Below are 8,472 nucleotides of genomic sequence, written 5' to 3'. Positions count from 1 at the left end.
CGTGAATTACAATCGACTACTTGTGGAGAAGTATCGAAGGGCTTCTTTTATCAAGGTTTCGAAGGTGGCTTAAAATTTCGTTACAATACACATCTAAACATAAGAGTGACCTATTGTAAACGAAATTACTTGTTTGACCAGTGTAGTCAATGACAAGTAAGCTTGGAAAATTATGTAAGTAACGAAGGTGTAGAAAAATAATCAGACGGAAATCATATTCCAAAAAAAATTTATAACTGGATCTTGTTGGTGTAGAATTCCTTCAATCAAGGGATTGATTCTAATCTATTCTAAATATACAAACAGATCCTTATCACTAAGATATCGTATCAATTATCTAAAATACAATATAATACTATAGTTACATAGAACAAAAATATAATTGTACAAATCGTTACACGCTGATGTTGGTACTTGAAGTCTTGCGTTGATGTTTTCGCTGGCGCTGGTTATTAGTGTGTTATTATACTTTGACTCATCAGATCATAAGGCTTGACCTTACATCTTTCCTTTGCCATTGCCTTTCTTAAAGACCTTGTTTTCCCCTTACCGGAAGCATTACCGGTTTTCTTCATGGAGATTTGACCACTGCGGATCATCAACACTTGATTTTAAGATTTCTTGATATTCCCTTGGAAATTTTCAACATTGAATGCAACTCATTAATTTTTTTCTCCCAGTTATTCATTGTGAAGTTCATCACAAATTGATTGAAGGACTTTAGAAATGAGGCTAGGATCACATCAGTCGCTACCTCATTCCTAAACGAGAATCCGAGGTGATAAATATGCTTAGTGTAAGCTTTCATTTTGAGTATATGCACACTCACAAAAGAACCCTTGGCTATTTTGCAACCAACGAAAGCAGTCAAGGTCGGCTTAGCCAACACCTGAAACATGATTTTCAGTTGCTCGATCAAGTTGAGTGCTTTATGGAGCTCAAAAGTTTTCTGAAGCTTAAGAGACATTGTGGCAAGCCTGATGCAAATCACCTCAAGTGAATCATTGACATGTTTCGTTCGAGCGCCTGTTAATGCCTTGGCGGCATTGGCTGAGAGATCCTCTGACATAGGTTCATAAAGGACATAGCCTTTTTCTCAAGTTTGAGTACAATCCTGAGTTGTATGAACCAATCAAGAAAGTTGGGTCTACTTAGTTTTCCTTTTCCGAGGATGGAATGGATGATGAGAGAATAAGAGGTTACATTCGGGGTAGACCCAAGATGAATCATTGACATGTTTCGTTCGAGCGCCTGTCAATACCTTGGCGGCATTGGCTGGGAGATCCTCTGACATAGGTTCATAAAGGACATAACCTTTTTCTCAAGTTTGAGTACAATCCTGAGTTGTATGAACCAATCAAGAAAGTTGGGTCTACTTAGTTTTCCTTTTTCGAGGATGGAATGGATGATGAGAGAATAAGAGGTTACAGTCGGGGTAGACATCTACAAAATAATTAAGTTTCATTTTAATATCTTTGATATAATTCCTTTTAATTATATTTACCCTTTAAAATAAGATTTAAGGCTAAGATCCACATCACACATAATTACTTGAGGCGGTTCCCACAACACAAGTGATTATGTTGATTGGACGGTTGTGATAATCAATTACAACTCTTATACAATTCTTAGAATTTAATGAGATCCAAAAACATCATTTTTCTAATTCCGTGTTAATCTCATTTATGTCTCAAGTTTCTCATGCTTAGGTGACAATTATCACATAAGATTCTTGATCAAATCATCCAATTCAAATATCATGTGAATTACACTTTACCACCGATTAGATAACATTTATCCCATTAGTAAATATAAAACACCTCGGCCATCTTGGGACAATCCAAATGGATAAAGTGACCCAAAATCCATGAAGATTGCACAAAAGATGGACGAACAATATTTAAGTGGATGACATAGATTTGAAATTTTTAAACAAAAAGGGATTTAATAAAAGTTTTATAATTCTATCTTTTAAACATTTTATATCATGAATATTTCATGCATAAAATATTTCATGGTACATTATATGAGGTTCCAAAGATATCATTTAAAACAATATCATATATTCAATTGTAGTTGTTCAAATGTTTATCGAATATTAAATTTCTAATTAATATATCAATCATCTACTTCCATTTATTTCAAAGTTATGGAGTTTAGATTTAGTTCAAAATCATTTTAAATATTTTTTAAATATTTAAAAGTTTGGTTATATAAGAGTTTTAAAGTAAAACCCCTTAAAAAAAACCTTAATTTTACACATCTTATGTTGAACTTTGTTATTTAAATTTCCAAACTCTAAGTTGATGTTATTTTTGTCAAAATGTTTTTTATTATGGTAAACATATTTTCATACATAAAACATTTTATAGCAAAAAAAAATAAACATCATGAGCATGCATTATAAAATGCATAAACAAAGTCATTCTAGTAATAATTATTGTGAGTCAGCACAACAATTATTAAGCCACTTTCTTAAGGGATTTATTAGGACACATCTAGGGTCCTCAAAACACCATGTCTTGCAAATGTATTCATGAGCTCCATCTTGTTACATTTATGTAAAAAAAACTACTTTAAACTACTATATTACATACAAAATGAAATAATAACTATTTATACATCATCATATGAATAAGTAAATAATCAACCACAAAAGTCCTAATGGTTTATTTATACATGACATCACCGAAATTTTGTTTTTGTAAGACAACTTTTAAATAATCAAAATTCATGGAAAATGGTTATATAAAAATAAACAATTCTAATCATCAAGTTGTTAAATAAAACAAATATTGACATTTCTTAGCCAAAACAATTTCATGTTCGTTTTCCAAAAACCAAAGATTGTCAAAGATAATAAATCATTCTAACATATAAAAGACGGCTCGAAATTTGGCTATAGGTATGTTGTTAGATTTGATCTATTGGATAGATAATGATCTCTTTTCAATTAATAAAAAAACGTCTCTTAATGCAATATTTTATCATGCATTGTTGAATCCTTTGATGCAGGGCTGGTCCTGAGGAATTAAATTTCCTCAATGGTCCAGGACGAACAAGAAAAAAATGACCCTAATCGTTATTATAAATTTTTATTTTTAAATAAAAATATATCATAAAAAATAGGGTCCTATGCAGCTGCCCAATCCCCCCCCCCCCTCAACGCCCCCATGCTTTGATGGTATCGGAAGTACCTTATTTGAGTGCTAAAAAGCAAAGATATTTGAGTGCTAAAAAGCAAAGAAATGATAACATACCGGAGTCTATTAAAGAACTTTCGTTTTGTGGTTTGATAGTATAAACAAAATAAAATTTTGGGTCTTTCAAATTTACTAGAAGATCTGCACTTGTCAACTTAATAAGATGGGTGGTTTTAGGATTTGGATAATTGTCAGGAGTTCATGGTGACGCTACTAGAAAATGGATCGATGGGTTTTTGCTTAAAGTTTGTAATTCTCTAACTAGATGAAATTGTTTGTGTCTTGAAAAGTTAATATTTTTTAATGGAAAGCTTTATTGAACAGACTTTCTACTGTACTTAACTTATAGTATTGAGTTATTGATGTGTCTTCAGTCTCAGTCTTTTGTCCTTTTTGCTGAAATTGCATTAAGAATAGTGACCATCTTTTAGTTAAATGTGAAGTGGTTGTAAGAATTCCAATGTGACATCTGTTCTACTTGATAAGTAGAATCCCACTATAGGTAAGTTGTTAGATTTGATCACTTGAATTTATAATATTCCACTTTTCAATTAACAAAATACAATTCTTATGCAGCTTTTATCATCATTTGGAGGTATCGGAATACCCGTCATTTTAGTGTTAAAAAAGCAAAGAAAGGATACCACTATGGAGTCTATCAGAAATGTCGTTTTTATTGTTTGGTAGAAGAAACATACAACTTGTAATAGCTCGTTAAGGCTATAAATGATATTTTATACCTCCACTCCAATGTATACGTCAAATTAAACTCCAACTTGTAGGTTGTAGCTAGCGATTTGCTTTTTGGATGGTCCATTTTGGTAGAACCCCAAACTAATGTATATTTTAACAGTTTGCTTATTTGGGCTAGCTGTTGGATATTTTGGGACCACTAATAAATATACATAAATAATGTTATCATTAATTTTATATTATTATGGAAATTATATAAAATTTTTGATGGACCGATTTTATTAATAAATAAAGATATACAGTTACCATGTTTATCTTGTGGGTTGAGTTCCCGGTTTGACGCAAGATCTCCTAAATCCCTAATACCTCTCACATTCGGTTATATCTCCATCTATATAAATACGTGATGAGAAGTAGATTTACAAAACAGACGAAAATACATACAAGAAATTCGTTTTAGGGTTTGCTTGGGGATTTAGAGAGAGTTCTTGAGATCAACTGGAAAACCCAACCCTAGTTCTTCATATCCAAAGATTATATTGAAATCAGGTGTCTAATTGTTCTTTCATGTTTAAGTTTTCTTTTAATCAGATTCGAGATTAAAGATCCAATGTTTATTCTTCTACGTTTATGTTTTTAGTTATCAAAATAACCAACAATTGGTATCAGAACTTACTCGAATCTGTTACTAGAAAAAGTTTGATCGGTTTAAAAGCATCAATTTTTTTTTTCAAACCAACATAGCTTTTCTTTTCATCATTGCGTCGAGATCGCATTTGTTTTCTTATCGGCGATGACAGTAAGACAGTATGGGCATTCGTTTCTCAAGAAAATTATTTGTTTCTTGAATATAATATGTTAATTTAATCTTTTGGTTTGAGACCACTAGCTGCTTTTGCTTGTACTCAAGTTTTCCTCCTTAAAATATGCATACAAATTTTTTTTTGGGTGGAACTCTTAAAATAAAGATATATTATGTTAATATATTTTTTGGGATTTGCTACTTATGTATTTAAGCGGTGTTCACATAGGGTTTGATGCAATAATTAAGGTTTTTAAAAGGAAAATGAATTTTCTTTTATATAATTCTTTTGCATTCCTTTTATTGCAATATTATTTTCTTTTTGTCTAAAGTGCATGCATAAGTTTTGGTCTCAAAACACCTCTATGTATTTTGTTTAGTTGATTTGTGATTTTGGTTTTAAAAGCTTTTCAGCTTTACTATCCACGATACTCATCACACCCATAATATTTTTCTTTGTCTTTTACTTTCATAAATCAATACAATTTTTTGTTATATATCTCTTATTTATAAAAGGAGGTTTAATAGAAATTATTTAAATGTTTGATCTATTTAAATAATTCTTGAAATTATGTGCGATTATATATGTTAAGTTATTAACCAATGACGTGATCATTTATAAGTAATATATATTTAATTACATTTTTGTAACTTATTTTTCATTAAAGAAACAATAATGTTTATTAAATTTACGATTATGTTTCCGTATATACATATATCATGGATAATATTGTTTAATTTAGGCTTCTTTTCAAATCAGTTTCACATAATTGCTTGTTTTGGTGTTGGCATCAAATATTATATAGGTTAATTATTTTCTACCTATTGCCACCTAATGAAAGAGCCTATTTCATGAATCCGTGACTTAATTGTTTACAGTTTTTATAATGTACGGTTTTCCATAATCTATGTCACAAACTAATATCCATTAGTTGCGAAAACTAATCGGCTAAGGGTGTAACGCTCACTTGGTTATATTAATTTGGCATGCAAAGATTTACAAACATAAGTCCATGACAGAAAAAATAAAGTTTATCACTCATGATATTTAATAAACATTATTTTCATGTACATAAAAGCAATTTGACTCTAGATCCTGGGTCAATTCAAATGTATATTTTTATATAGAGGGTTGATTGGTTAATGTTTATTGGCAAAATTTTGCAAAGATTTGATTAATCATAGTAATTAATGAAAACTTATAGTGCTTATACGAAATGTGTTCGTTTCAAAATATTTAGGTTGCCAATAAACTATATTTATGACATTAATTTATTTTCTAAGTATATTAATTGACACAATATATTCTTGTGAAAATTAATTTACAAAGAACTTAAAGTTTTATGGTTTGTGTTTATTAATGCGGATATTAATCGACCCAAAGGTAGATTAATATTTGGTCGGATAAACACATGTTTAATGATAAATATGTGATAATTTTTAGGTTACATGTCGTTAATAAGTCAATCCAAAGAGGGGTTTGTTAATTGACATGATATATTGTCAATTCTTATTATCAAAATTTATAGTTTATGTGTTTATTAATGCGGGTATTAGCCGACCCAAAGGTAGACTGATATTTGGCCGAATAAACATATATGTGGTGATAAATAGGGATGAGCATATGGACCGGGGAACCGGCCGGAACCGGCACCGGCACCGGAACCGGAACCCGATGGAACCGGTCGGGCCGGAACCGGGACGTTATTTTTGTGGATTTTTGGAACCGGGAACCGGTAGGAACCGGAACCGATATAACCGGAACCGGTAGAACCGGCAAAAACCAAAACCGTATGATGCTATTTTTCGAGTACCGGTTCCAACATTTGAAGACACGACAAGAACCGGTAGAACCGGGAACTGGTAGAACCGGAACCGGTAGAACCGCCGAGCCGGTTCGGTTCTTGATTTTGGCCGAAGCCGGTTCCTGGGTCGGGTCCGGTTCGGGCCGGTTCGGTCCTTTTGCTCATCCCTAGTGATAAACATTTGGTGATTTTTTGGTTCCATGTGATTAATAAGTCAATCCAAAGAGGAGCTTGTTAACTGACATGATTTATTGTCAATGTTTATCTATAAAACAAGGTTATCTCTAGCAAGTTAGTATTACTGTCCAAAGACTTGATATTAATGTTGTGTCGATACCTTGTAAATGATGTTATAAATTGAATTTATTGATTACGGTTTATGGATTAATGAGCATAAAAATAGATTTGCTTATGTTTGAATTATGGTATTATATTTGCTAACATTGATCACATTTATGATTCATGTACTCAATGAGATTAACTTTAAGGAATGAAATGAGTGCATTATGTTAGTTCTCAATTGCATGGATATTACCTTGCATTTTGGATAAAACAACATTCTTTGAGGATGTTGAGTTTGGGGGAGAAACAAGGTTAAAACATTGTCCTTAAGGAGGAATCAATATTGATTCCTGTTATGGCTTGCGATAGTATGCAAATTATGAATCAATGATCAACAATTTTATTCAATCTCCTATTCAGAATACACAAACTCAACAACCTCAACTTTGGATATCCTATGCGTGGTACCACATTTTTCATCAATTTTATGTATCTTTTGGTTTTGAGGTAAATACAATAGATGATTTTGTGTACCACATATTAAGTGGGAGTAAATTTATCGTTCTGGTTTTGGGCACATATCTACACAACCCAAGTTTGGATCATAAGATATAGCAAAATGGATTTTGAGATATCTGTATATAACAAAAGGCTATATGCTTAACTCTAGGAAATCAGATGTTTTGGAGATCATTTTTATTAGGAATCTGATTTATTAGATGCCAAAATGGTTATCGATCCATATCAGGATACTTTTACATTTTAGCATGATGAGTCATTTCATGGAATAGACTTCGGTAGCTTCTTCCATAATAGTAGCATAATTTGTAGCATGGAATATGGTTGCGGAAATTTGTCACGAGGCTACACATTATTGGTATTGAAAGACCACTAAAGTTGTGATAATAAGTTTCCTTCTGTTAATACAATAGTGCAAAATGGAAATATATATATATATATATATATATATATATATATATATATATATATATATATATATATATATATATATATATATATATATATATATATATATAAACAAACTCCATAAAAGCGGATCCGCTCATAAAGGGATTACCTCCTTAGGTCTTTCATGAGCATACTACAGTAGTACTACACACGTTGGTGTGATATTTGGTTTTAGTGGGAGTTTTATGGTGCTTTATGTTTTGTTTAAGAACAATTATGCTTTTCTGTACAGAATTAAGAATTCGGTTAACTCCATTATTAGTTTCACTTATTTGAAGTTTGATCTCACTTCAAGTTAAAGAGGAACTCGTTGGAAATCTATTTTGATTTTAAAACCACACATCATGTTTAATCTATGTCGTTAGTTATGTATATGTGACCATTGATGGGTTGAGTTGCGTAAATTGCAACGAAGACCGATTTGATCTTATACTTGTATGATTAGTGGATGAGATTGTTGTTTAAGGTTACCAATACTATGATAACATTCATTAAAGCGCTTATACATTTATATATACATTTATACATTCATGGTCCAGTGGGAGATTGTTGGATATTTTGGGACCACTAATAAATGTACATAAATAATGTTATCATTAATTTTATATTATTATGGAAATTATATAAAATTGTTGATGAACCGATTTTATTAATAAATAAAGATATATACTTACCATGTTTATCTTGTGGGTTGAGTTCCCGGTTTGACTCAAGATCT

The sequence above is a fragment of the Lactuca virosa genome, chromosome 4, assembly GCF_052849685.1.
Source record: "Lactuca virosa cultivar CGN04683 chromosome 4, Lactuca_virosa_CGN04683_v6, whole genome shotgun sequence".
Lineage (NCBI taxonomy): Eukaryota > Viridiplantae > Streptophyta > Magnoliopsida > Asterales > Asteraceae > Lactuca > Lactuca virosa.
The sequence above is the reverse complement of the archived record's forward strand: the minus strand, read 5'-3'. Positions refer to the sequence as shown.